This window comes from Bacillus rossius, chromosome 8 (assembly GCF_032445375.1).
Source record: "Bacillus rossius redtenbacheri isolate Brsri chromosome 8, Brsri_v3, whole genome shotgun sequence".
Taxonomy (NCBI): Eukaryota; Metazoa; Arthropoda; class Insecta; order Phasmatodea; family Bacillidae; genus Bacillus; species Bacillus rossius.
Genome location: NC_086336.1, coordinates 15,639,606 through 15,653,827, shown reverse-complemented (window position 1 = coordinate 15,653,827; position 14,222 = coordinate 15,639,606). Strand labels below are relative to the sequence as shown.

At 39.7% G+C, this 14,222-nt stretch overlaps 1 protein-coding gene across 2 annotated transcripts in view; it reads left to right on the top strand.

Annotated features, from left to right (window-relative positions):
• The window catches only part of LOC134535535 (zinc finger protein 1), a 1,265,084-nt gene that overhangs the window by 834,571 nt on the left and 416,291 nt on the right, over positions 1-14,222 (top strand). The window lies entirely within an intron of this gene.

Sequence of the window (14,222 nt, the reverse complement as noted above, 5' to 3'; positions counted from 1 at the left end):
CTGGCGGAAAATAATAAATCATATAATTTTGTTTAAAATATTAATTGCATTAAATTAAGAGTGAGAAACAATATCAATTCCACGAATATACCATGTTTCATTTTCCCTCTTCATTCATTCCTCTCTGTATCCAATTATCAAGTCCACGCAGACGAAGTCGCGTACAGAAGGATGTTGTAAAATCAGAAAGGTATTTAATCTATACTAAGAATTAAAAAAAGCCCTAAGCACAACGACTTTGGTAAATATGATTCTTAAACTGTTTTATTATTAATTTAATCTTTTATACACCTGACAATTAGTGGTGACCATTTATTAGGTTAAAATGTTTGTAATAAATCACATGTTTTAACAATGGTAAAATATCAGCAATAACCTGAAACTGCGTGAGCGGAGTCGCGGGTTATTGGCTAGTTAGAACTAAAAATCACGACATTTATGCATTAGATAATTAAATTAAGTTCGCTAAGTCAAAATGTTTAATTATTTGCCGAAAACAATTTTTGAAATTTTATTTTCCTATGCATTAATTAATGTGGTAATCAAAGCATTATGTATCTTTACAAATTTTAAGAAATGATTGTCAGTTACATGCTCAACGAACGATCAACTGGAGTAATTAAACAACGAATGTGCCAAATAATTGGAACTTCATAACACATAATTGGGGCGGTATTGAATCCATGTAGTATGGTGTTTTTGTAAATATACACTTAATTAATATTTCCCTATTTAATAAATAAAAAATGTTCTGATTTTCTTTTTAGTGCTTATTTTTACTGGTATGTCAAAGAAAATATATGCATCAAATACGAGATGCGTAGAAAAAAAAATTCTTATCATAGAGTCAATAATTTAAAAACAACGTAAATTTTTACTCACTCGACTCACACCTGCTAGTGGCAAGAATGCCGTTTCTGAAGCCCTGAATTCCTGTGTGACCAACTTCCACAACTGTTGTGACTCTACTGAGGCCTCACCCTGTGGGGATCCAACTACCCGTAGCAGGTAGTCGGTGCGAGGTACAAGCGCTAGAAGTACCACTGAACAAAAAAAAAGTGGCATTATTGTAGCCATGGCGTTATTGAATACGCTTACCCTATATAAAGCGATAGAGCGAGGAATATAATATAGACAGATGTAAAGATATATATAGGGAGAAATACTTATATGTAGATAGAAACATAGGTAGATATAGAGAGATGTGGTTAGAGATATATAGATATATAGAAATATATAGAGAAATATTATTATATATAAAAATATAGTGAGTTTATAGAGATACATATAGAGAGAGATGGAGAGAAATATAGAGGGATGCCTTGTACATGTGTACCTCTTTCAGACAAATTAATTGTGTGCTTTCTCTTCTCTTTCTTTTCCATTCAACCAGACTGAGCCACAGCAACGCGTGGCCGGTACAGCTGGTATAAAGTAAACCTTTTTCTCTGTGTAGCAGGAACGAAGTGTAGGTGATTGTGTTGGGAGGATCGTCGGTCTAGGCGGGAAGATGGCGCCCGTGCAGGCTCCGATAGACAGCCGAGCCTCCCCCCCCCCCTACAACAAGGTTGGTTGCTCCACCTTGGCCGGAGTTAATCCCCGGGAATCGATCACTCGCCTGGCACCGACTGATGGCCTCCAGCCGTGTGAGAGGTGGGGGGGATGAGGGGGCTGTAGGGCCGGGAAGGCGAGGCAGGAGCAAACGATCTTCGGGATGCTGTCAGGCCTGGGCTCCTGTCGCCGTCAAACTCTCTCTCTCTCTCTCTCTCTCTCTCTCTTCCTACCGCCCCACCCGCACCGACTGGTTCTGCTGATGGAGATGTTATCTTCCGTGATCAGCTTCCCGACTCCTGAAGGACGCCGGCAGTTCTTGCCCCGGAGGCTGACTTCGGGAGCTGCCCTGGTGGGACAACCCCTTAAAGTTGGACTCACGCCTACACGCTTCCTCGTTTAGCCAAGCACCAACTAATCCGGTTTCGAAAGTAGCATGAAGACAAATAAATTAACTGGGACCTTTTTTTTTTTGTGTCCGTAAGAGTAGTGTATAAAAGGGGCTCCTGAGCCATGACTGGAGTGTGGTGCCTGGTGCCGATGTCCGCAATCAAGGATTGTGACGCCACGCCCGCCATCTTGGATGATCTTGACATTTTGACAGACCTTGTTCTTGGATTCACATAGAATGATTTTGCAATACTTCTGTTGGTATTTTCCGTGTGTGGTTGGTTATTTCTGACTCTATTTTGGGAAATGAAAAAATAATTCCTCCCTCGAAAAAAAAAGATATTTTGATTTTTTTTTCGATTTTTTTTTTTTAGATGTTTGTCAAAAATTCCCCCTCCCCTTCTAAAAACGGGAAATTTTGAGTAAGTTTAGCCAATTTTGGGTATAATTGGCGAATTTTGAGTATTTTTGGGCATTTTTGACAAATCCTAAAAGTTCCAGGTCAAAAGGTCATGGTCATCCAAGATGCCGGCCGTGACGTTACAATCCTGGATGACGTACATCAGCACCAGGCAACTCCCTCCGACTCGTAGCGCAGGTGTATCTTTTATATACTGCTCGTAGGAGAGCATTGAGTGGGTTTTATGATCGCCATACTGGTCACTGATTAGCAACGGTCTGGTTTGTTTGGTTCCACTTGAGCTAGCAAGTGCGTCGTCTGGACCCTTCCAATGTCTTCGGAACTGATATCATTAACCTGTCAGTGCTGAAGGTAGGTTAATATTGTAGTAAATACTTTAATAAAATAACTGGCAGTATGGACTATGTGTAATTTTACACGGACATAGGTGGCAGCTGTATCTCCACTGTAGTAGTGTATTTTTACCTCACATGTGGAAGTGTATTCTATCCTACACAGGTATGTATAAAACATCATTATGTAGTAAAATAACACCAACAACGTGGGTGTTACACATAACTGACAAGTACTTTAACTATTTAGCATTATAAAAAAACAACTACATTGAATGCATAATTTTACACAGTTTGGATGAGTAATTTTTCTAGTATAAATGTAAATCTACACATACATCTTCTATACAACTATGAAGGGCATGTGTGTATAACATAGTGTAAAATAACATAATTTTTTGCCTGTGTAAAATTACGCTGCTGTACATGTGTTTATTACATTCTTAATTTAAACTTTTAATGAATTTTGCAAATTGTATATCTTAGTGGAATGTTCTGTAGTTCGGTACGAGGTGTCGCTGGTGTGGCTTCATGTAGACACCTCCCGAACTACCGTGCAATCATGAGCTCCAATCATAAGCGCAGATGCTCATCTCGTGTTCCGAAAAAAAACTACCTTCACAATTAGGTTACGAAATAAGTTTTGAATTATGGAATTAAATAAGTTATACAGAGTAAGAATATTAGTTTGAATTGCACACAATAACTTACCCATACTTACGTGTAAACATACTTCGAATGTAAACATATTTTTTTACAGCATAGGCACGGAGTTACAAGTAATTAAATGAACACTAGCTGATAGTGTTTTAAAATGCATACTTCTTGTGTAAATATGTACACCAGGTTGGTGTGTTAGTATCACGACACAAAGTGTTATTTTACTTCATATTATTGTAATTTTACTACAACATTTTGGTTGTAAAACTACCAGAAGAGTAGTTGATTAGTTGATTTACACTGCAACTCAGTTTTTTTTAATGAGTGTTTAATTTTAAGAACGTTACATACGTTAGGTAACATTACACGATGTAGTGGGAAGATGACACAAGGAATGTTGCCTGACAGGCACACCGGAATACAATGAGTGATTTAACACTTGTTGATAGTGTTTAAATACGCGCTGTTTAAGTAAAATGACACAAACCATGCCGATGTATTATTATCACAACACAGTGTGTTATTTTACTTCATGTTGGTAAACATTTACAAGGACATTGTGGGTGTACAATTATTAGAAAAATCGTTAGTTTACTTGGAAAATGTGTATTTTTACACCACTGCTGAGATTTTAGAATATGAACTGTTTGATGTAATACTACACGACATAGGTTAAACTTTGTACGAGGAATTTGTGTGTGAAAATGTAAAAATACACAAACACTGAATGTGTAAATGTACAATATTAAACAGTGTACCCTAAGCAACTCCTGGCTGTATCAGTTCTGCGGTGTGTTTTAAGCTGTTCGGTGGCATCGTCCTGTCACAGTTCCCCTTGTGCTTGGACAAACGCTCACTGATTCCAGCGCTTGGTATAATCGCACCCGCCATATCATTCATGCATACGCGGTTTTTTAAGTCCACAGGTTGCTGCTCAGTTATCAGTTATCTGATCTGTTACCGGTTTCGGTAACTTTCGTCATTGTTTAGTTAGCTGTTACCTACGTGCGTTTATTTTCTTTGAAGAAGTATTTATTTTTGTGTTTAATTAGAAAATACTCATTTTCATTGGTTTTAGCCGTTTTGTTAAAGTAATGTCGTTAGGATGCAAAAATGAAACTGAAATCGTTTGCTAAATGGACGCCAAGTGTTGAGTGGGTATCGGGTGTTCCGAGCAATCCCGAGGACGGTCGAAGGTGCACGACGATGACGTGGCGGAGTGACGCGCAGAGCTGTGGCGCGCGAGCCTGTGAGACGGAACTCGCGAGCCAGCGACGACAGCAACATGGCCGGCGAGAGCTGGCGACCGCGACCCGCGTGGACGACCAGCTGGGTCCAGTCAGGAGTCGACGCACATACACCTCGTTGCCAGAACAGGCGAAGGGCGGGCCCGCGTCTTACTAGTTTTTGAAGTGGACGTACTTATTTTTTTATTCTTTTTACGATAGGTGCAACATTACCCACTTAGGCCGTGATTGCTCGAGACAGACAGCAAACGAGTTCATGCATAATACCGTAAAAGTGCGCGCACAGGAACTATAGAGACTCAAGGACCTTTCATTTAATATTTTGTTATGCTAATCAAGTGAATTAAATTTACATTTAAATATAGAGTTATAGTTTGTGTAGTATGGTACTCAGTAACAGCCATGAGAGAATTAAATAATTTGAATCCTGCTCTTACATTGTTTGTTTTAAAGCATCTCACACTTGCGGAATGAAAAGGGGAACTATATTTTGTACTGTGGCGTGCAGTGGGATCGTGCCACCCGCGCGAAGTATAACCCTACTTGGGGCAAGAGTGTGAGGACAGATTGTTAATTCCGGTGTTGCTGGAGTAAAGCAACAGGGCAGTTTCAGATCTAACAACATAGGTACAAGTAGGAAAAATAACTAAGCAACAACAGCCGTCACTGAATTTCAAAAATAAATTTTGAACCTACAATCTCGTACACTATCCACTCTGTTTATATTTGTCAAACTGTCAGTTGGATTTTGGTACCGAAACCTTGTAATTTTAAAAAAAAATAAAAGATTGGATAATGGAAAAGGGAGACTTCATTGCGATCGAGTTACTATAAATTTAGTAAAAAATTTATTTGTATGAACAAATACATGTCCTGGTATCGGTAACAAGGACATTAAGATCTCTCGCAATAATATTTCAGCTCTTCGGTAGTTACAACTATTGCTTTTGCTGTGTAAAATTGTTATTCTTTAACGAAGCTGGAATTTCTTGGCTGTTAGTTTTTCTGTAGTGTTTAACGCACACACGCACATATATTAGATGGTTAAGGGTGCCACCTGTTCTCAGTCGTGCTACACGAGTAATAACGGGAGCGTTTAAAAACTAAATATTCAAATGAAATATTTAAAATGCTCATGCACGCGTCAGTGCTGGGATGCATATAGCCATATGCAGGCTTTGAAACCCGCTCACACGTGGACGATTGGCTCAGGAACTCCGAACTGCGGGAATCGTAGATCAAACATAGTTGTAGAGCGAGTTTAGACTTCGTACGGAGACGGTGTAGGCAAAACTTTTTTTTTTACTATTTCGGCAGTGGTAAAATATGAGTTCTAGCGTTACAATGCAATGAATTTACATGTGAATTCAACGAACATTTTCAACGAATAGTCCACCTCAAATGAAAAGAGGATTCTTCGTAGTTCGAGGTCTGTATCTTCTGTGTTCCGTTAGAAATAGGCCGAACACGCTCGAGGAAGCAAGAAATGTGTTTTTTTGCGGATTAAACATATTTTTATAGAACTTTTTTTAACTCCAAGATGACGTTCGAATGAAGAAAAACCGAGCATTCGTAAATATTCACAAAGACTGGATACTTTATAACCCTTGGTCGTAAATTTAAGCTTCAATTTTTTTTTTCAGGTGTAAAAATGAAAGAATTTTCCAGGTTTGTATTCGCTCTTTTTTATATAAGGTGATTGTGTATTTTTTAATGACATGAAATTGTTTTAAAAGCAGTTTCAACACACGAGTTCAGTTTCGCCGGCTCGGCTGTGTTGTTTTTCTCTCGGTGTGCGAGCACTCCCTGCTGCGGGGTCCGGCAGAAGGCAGAAGGCACGAGGCAGAAGGCAGAAGTTGGCCTCGATCGCATCGGGGATCGCGCCGTAGCCCCGAGGCTAGCCACCTCGTAGCAGGTTCGACCTCGCCGCTGACCGGACGCACAGGACTCTTGTTATGTGGGAGGGAGGGGGTGGAGTGGAGGTAGGGTTAGTTTCATCCATCGACTGGGACGTAGAGAGAGAGCGACGGAGCGACTTCGCCGTCGGGTGTGTTGACTCGAAACAAATAGCGCGAGCGGGGCTCGGGGAATAAGAGTGATGAGACGTAACACAGGACGAACATCTATAGGAGCTGTGCATAACCCGACCTCACTCAACGTGCCTGCAGTGACTACACAGCCCGTTTGCCAACAACTTGCATACCATGCATACGAATACTTCCCATTGAGGCAATTTTTTTTTTTTTAAGTTTTTTTCGTCATTATTTTTACTTAAGGACTATTTATAAATTTTTAACTGCTTACCTACCTTGCATTTGTTGTCGATCCACAAACATAAATAGTGTAATATCTGTTGAAAATATTAATGGCAGATCAACAAATGCATGATATGTATCAAGTTAAAATTTTATAAATAGCCCTTAAATAAAAAAACGGAACAAAAATATATAAAAAAAATGTCGTGTGAGACAGAGCATTAAATCACATGTCCGGTACGTAGAGAAACCACAAGCGTTTTGTTTCACCTTTTATTTTTAAGTAAGAATATTATTGTGATAGGAGTGATTTTTTTTCACCACATAAATTTCAACTTACCATTTTTCATCGTATTATGTGTTTAACAGATCAATTTTTGCGTAGGTTTTATTTGATAACTAGCTTTTACCCGTGGCTTTGCTCGCATTGAAGCCATTTAATAAGTATCAGAGATCATTACAATAGAAATGAATCAATAAAATATATTTCTCTGTAACAAAATTAAATAATTTTAATTTTGACCTTCGATAACACAGTGCAACGGTATTACAGATATCCTATGTTACTTCTAATACCTCCAAGAAAATGTGCACAAAGTTTCATGATGATCGGTTAAGTAGTTTTCGCGTGAAAGCGTAACAAGCAAACTTACATTCACATTTATAATATTAGTAGGGATGATGAGTCGTGACGCTCGGTTCAGAGCTCGATGAGTCACAGACAACGTCACGGCGTGGAAGCCACGACTCAGGCGAGCTACTCGTGATAGCGTGATTGCGCGCTGGTTTACCTCTGCCAGACGGCAGCGTGATGGTGTAGCCTCTGATTCGGATCAAGGAGGGGAAACGGAGTTTACGAATGTCTTGAATAGCTAAAAGTGCCTTTTCACACATTTTATAACAACTTTCACTGGATGAGATAATGTTTTATGGGCAGAATTAGGGGGAAAATATATTGTATTGCTTCTCGAGCTTCTAGATCCTCCCTAGGCTCAAGAGGCTGTACGGAGCCCAGAACTGAACCATCTCCGAGTCCTGGCCACTGTAACAAACTGCCATTCAAGATTTAATTTTAATATTTTTCAAAACAATAAACTTACAGTGTAACCCTTCTTCCTCCTAACTTGGAAGAGGGGTTCCGTCCCCGACTCACTCTGGGCGCGAAGAGAAATTCCAAAAATTATGAAAAGGTATGAAAGGCTTCACCATAAAAAATTCCCCATACCAATGCCCAGGGGTCAGGCCAAAAACTTTAAAGCAGACAAAGCAGAGCAAACATAATTCCAAATAAAAGCAAGACTTTGGGTAATTACTATTAAAAAAATATAATTTTCAAAAAATAGCATTTACTATATAGAACAATACACGTTTGGTTACAAAAAAAGGCGATAATAATGGCAGTTTCTTAATCCATTCTCAAAAATAATCATTACCGATTAAATATTATAAAAATATAAATAACGATTACAAGATATATAAATATATATATAAATATTAACAATGGCCTTACTAATAATTCAATGATCGCAGCGAAGGGCGTGAGGTGTGGCCACAAAAAAAGTTAACCCAAGATGGCCTACCTTAATACCAATTATAAAAAAAATATATATAAATCTATATAAAATACTATATAAAATCCTACATAAAAAAGTTCTAATACAAAACATGAATTAAACGTATTTCTCAGCTCTCATTAATTGTTCTCTTCCTTGAAATAATTCGTCACTACAAGCTTGCCACTATGTTAACATTCTAGACGTCCGCCGGCTCGCTGCCCTTCCTCAATAAACTAGAGAGTCTAATGCCTCGCCGACATACTGTTCCATAAAAATTAATAAATTACGCACTAATATCAGTCCGCGCGTGCGGCTAAACTCCCTAGCATACACTCTATAATACTGCAGAAAGTCATTAGCGTTAGTAAAGTCCAATTGAAAATACGCTAATTATGCCAATGTCTCAAAACGTTGCTACTATTTTCCAAAACGCCGAGTTATTTTAAAAACAAACTTTAGTGTCCCACAAAACGGGCAAACGGGCGACCGTTAACAAAAACACGTCATCACATCACCAATGTGTGACATTAAAAACATGGGCCTCTTCTCACAAAAAGGGTGCAAAAGTTCCGTCCAAACTAGAAAAGTTCAAATTACGATCTTCGCAACAGTTAGTTTATCACCACGAGGGAAAAATTCAATACGGCCGCCTCTTTTTACCTTGTTCAAAGTGTCCATCACCGGGCAATCCCTTGCCCTGTCGCCCTGCGTGGTGTGTCCATGCTGACCCTGCCCATAGCCGCCCGCTGCCGCCCGGCTCTTCAGCCCGCGCCGTCACATGCTGCGTGCCCCACACGAGTCCCGCCAATCGTCCTCGCTTCCAGCTGATACCTCCCACTCCCGGCCGGCCGCGTCGGTGACGTCATCGCCAAACCGCCGGGAGCGCACCAAGTGGAATTCATGCGAAACACAATCGATATCACGTCACTACCAATCCATAGTTACAAAATAAAACGCTTAGCTTAAAATAAAATATTAACAGTCACAACCATTATTTAAAGAGATGAATTAACATCAAATAAAAAGTGAAAACGTAAAAATACGTAAAATAAAACTATAAAAAACTAAAAGCCAGTAACCTCAATAAAGCAAAATTTAATTACAAGGTTAAATGTGGGCCTGACGGCCACAAAAAGGAGTAGGTCTATGTGAAACTCCAAAATTTATTGCTGTATTTAAGAAAACATATTAAGCATAACTATAGAAAAAAAAGGTTGTTTATGAAGAAGTGAGCCTGGTAGGTTTTACTTACTTTTGCTTTGTAAATTATAATAACAACAATAATAATACCGCAGATGCATGTCTGATTACGCGTGCCTGCAAATTTTTCTCGAACATTGTAACTAAGTCTAAGAGAAATATGCCTGATGTAACTTTCATGACTGCTCACAAACTGATGCAAGAAATCTAGCTTACTTCTTTCATTCATCAAAAGAGCAAATAAGAAAAAAATACATTTCCTTGGAAAATGGTTTTGCTGCCTAGCATAAATGTTTCAGTACATTTTTTTTATCACAACCTCTTAATTTCAGGAATTATTTAACAAACGCTGAAACTTTTTGAAGTACATATTTATATAAAACGTTGTATTCAAAAGTAAGTAATTGTGTTTTAGTTGCATTGTCATCTAACGTAATACCGATGAACAAGTCGTAATGGGAAACAAAAACCGTTCATCGTAATGACTGGATGTGATTCAATGTCTGTTATTCCGTGTGGCCCGCAACTCCCCAGCTGAAGAAACTTGTTGGGCCGTTATTCTGCTGGCGCGAGCCGTTCCTCAGACGCGACGTAGAGGAGACAGAGTTCACCAGGGGCGCAGGTTGACTTCTGCGGCGTCAACGTCACAGGAGCAGGTCTTGTGGGAGGAGAAGGAAATGACGACGAGAGAGAGAGAAAGAAGGGGGTGATGAAGGAGACGGGATAAGACGGGAGGGGCACCGCGTGTACCGATGGCTTGTCAGCGGTAATTAATTGATCGTATTGTCTTCTGCGTGAAAGTAATTACCTGGGCCGGGGGTGACTGAAGGGGGAAGGAGAGAGTGACGAGAGAGGCAATAAAACTGGCTGCCTGCTGCTAAGCCGCGTCGCCCAATGCAGCGGCACACAACCCCCCCCCTCCTCCCCCGTCTCCATGGGTGGAAGGATGGGGCGAAGACGGTGCGTCGCCGTCATTCTGGAGCCTCGGTTCCTTCCTTGGAGTTCGCAGTGAGCTGCGAGAGTCCACGCAGGTAGGAGTTGCGAGAGAGCAAGCTGGGGAAATGAAAACATCGTTACAAATTAATCAAAAAGAAAAAAAAGGGCGTTGTCTGTAAAGTCGGTTTACGGACGATAATTTTACGTGATAAAGTCATAAGAAAACATTGATGAAAAATTGCATACTTTTTTTAATTTTCAAATATTATTTACAGTTTTTGCAAATTTAATTTACATAATTTGTTTAAATATAATCACAAACAATTAGTTATAGAAATAAACTGAAATCAAATCAATGTCAATAAATTGTTAATTTGAAATGACAAAATTGGACAGATAAATCAAATTTTTTAAATTGCTGCTTTTAAAAAGCCCGCCTTAACCTGTTTGATATTAGGTATAGAATATTTTCTCGCACGGTGGTTGGCAGGTTCTTGCACGCTCGGCTCAGGCGGAACGTGACAATGAGTCATGCTTTTTCGTGCGTGCAGCCGGTGTTCATCGATTTATAAGACGTTATCACGTCAAAAAATAGAAACCTTCTCAAAGCAACAACAGGGATTAGAAGAGGCGGAGTTCTTACTATATCAAGCCCTATTTGTGACTAAACATAACATCGCAGTGGAATTTTAAAGTCCATGGAATCCATGGAGATGTAATTTCTCTAAATCCTCTACGCGTTCTAACTTCTAAAATGTCAACAGTTATTAATCAACTAAAATATGTCAGTACATTTTATGCTTGAAAATATTAATTAGAATTATCTTTCCTAACGTCACAAACACACTACCTCAGCGATGAGATAAGTGTGTAGCTACGATCATTTCACTCCAGGCTAGACCCAAATTGCTTATACATATTACTAGCCATTTTAGAGTGCTAATTGTTCGATAACAAGGCAGCATCTATTGTCGGGCTAAACTAGGTTAGGTTATCACTTCTCTTTGATTATAACTTGCCCAGAATCATCGAAAGCGCCGTAGTTAAATAATTGAAGTCACTTTCTACTTCGCCATCTCCATATTGTAATGTCCGAAACGTGTTTGGCCGCGCCTTAAAATAGCCAGTAAGTAAGAACCACAATTTTCGTCGTTAATAACAATCACACTGTAATGTTTCTGTTAATGTAACTGAAATTATAATGTAAAATTACAGGTATAAGTAAATCTGTACTTTTACATGAAACAATTTTCGCATTAATAGTGTGCTCTGATTCTTTCCCGGGCATTTATGTTTGGTGTTGTCCCAGTACTTACATTAGTTGAAGTTATTTTTAAACTGTTCCATGAATAGCTTTACAGTATTGACTGCACACATTAATATCTAAGCATAATAGAACAAACTAAAGTCTAATTCATAAATATTCGATTGCATATTCCCTGATTTAAAAAAAATTGAGTGTCGGAAACAATCGACGACCGCAATGGTGTGTGGCTGTGAATTTCTGCGAGGACTGCAGTGGTGTAAATGCACACTGGGTGTGTGCCGCTTACGACTGGTGAAGATAAACTGTAAGTTATCAATTTACAATTTTGTGTTGCTCTTACCAAGTATTGTCGAACCTTGGAGGACATCAGAGACACAGGTGCGACTTCGAAAAAATGAACAGTTTCTAAATTCATGAAGCTGTTAACGAAATATACGTAATTTTACCTCACCGAGTGTGTTTAAAATTACGGCGAAAATTTTTTAAGTTTAACGGAGGAAAATCTTTAGTGTAGACCTGCTGGCAGTAACTTCCCCATTAGACTGGAGAAATGTTATTCATGGCAAGTGACTACGACTTAAGCATGCCTAAAGTGCTACTGGTTCGCTCACCGAAGATTTATGAGTGGATACTTTTTGCGTTATAAATAAGTTAAGTATTTAATTTGGTAAAATTTTCTGATTACCAAAACACTTTAGTACATGGTTAGTTAGGGAATTTTTGAGGGAATTTAAATATCTTTGAAAATCTTATTATACACAATTTTTAGGAGATTAAGTTGTAAACGTGGTCATTTTTTACAATTATGTATTTAATAATTTTTAGGTTGTAATGCTAGAGCTGTCCGTCTTTTCTTTGAAACCACTAAGTGTAACAGTAAATGTTGTAATAGGCTATTTATCTTACTTTTAATTTGATATGTTTTTTTAATGTACGTTCTTTTACATAATATTATTATTGAGTGCCGATAATCATTATGTTAATAACATTATAGGGTTTTTGGTAACAAGCCATTAGTCACGGAGTTATTGATGTAACTTTTTTCGTGAGTTAGCTGGGTTTTTTTTCGGCTGAAGTTCGTAAATATTATTGAGCGAGTAATATTTTCCTTTTTCAGTGGTTTCCGCGCAGTTCTCCTGTGTTGGTATTTGCAGAATTGTAGGATCGTTTGAGACCGTCAGTCAGGAGAGTCGGGAGTGTGTTGGTTGTGTTTCACGGGGCGCGCAGAGTCGCTCGAGTGATGACGTGTGCTCGCCCGCGGGTCAAGTCCTGGTCTGACAAACAGGCGGAGGCCACAGCCGTCGAAATTTTACTGTGTAATCTTGCCCTTAACGAAATAAAATAGGGTCGTTACCACAACGCCGAAATACCATAACACCGAATGTCGAAATTGACCACAACGCCGACAGCTAGAAAACTGCTGTGTACCACAACGCTGAAATAACAACCGAATGAATTTGTGTGTGTTTCTTAAATGTACCTTAACGCCGAAATACCACAATCAAACCTATCCTAACCTAGCGTAATATAACCTAACCTAACTTAACCTAGCCTATCCTAGCCTAGCCTATCCTAGCCTAACCTAACCTAGCCTAACCTAACCTAGTCTAACCTAATCTAGTCTAACCTAATCTAACCTTTGTGACAGTCCTGCAATGACATTTTTCGGCGTTAGTGTATTTCGGCGTTGTGGTAATTTGGCGTTGTTGTACACAGCAGTTTTCTAGCTGTCGGTGTTGTGGTAAATTTGGCATTTCGGCGTTATGGTATTTCGGCGTTGTGGTGCGTCCCCAGTAAAATATGTTCTGTATTCAACTGTAAATGTAACCTTGAAACTGTTGAAACCGACATAAGGTCCTCCACTTGAAGTAATCCGAGAGCCAGCTCCCCCCTGCGACGCCCGGGTCGGGTACCTCTCCTCGCTCGGGAAGGAGGTCCTGGCCGCAGGAAGGACCTGCTTGAGGGGGAGAGGACAAAGGACCCGCCGGTAATGGCGTTACCCCGCGAGGGAGTGCGAGCACGGGCCAGCGAGCACGGGGCCCTCTGCCCCAAGTTTCAGCGCGCCGTCGGGGCAGCTTCCTGGAACCACCGGCAGCCCGGGGGACACCGGCTCACACCCTCGCTTCGTTCCTCCGGCCCGGCTCGCACCCGCCCAGTGGCGCAGTCACGCGTGCGGTGTGCAGAGCTCAAGATATCAGTGTGGTGTTTACGAAAACCATTTAAGACTACTAGTTCCGTATTAAATATTAAACTGTATTTTTAGAATAGTAAAACGGCTAAAACACCGGTAAAAATTCTTGAAAGCCCTCAAGGGACCTCATATACACCTTTATCTTTGTTTTTACGCCAAATAATGTTACCGTTACCACTAAAATTGCACGATGAGAAGACTGCGCGCCAGTTCAGA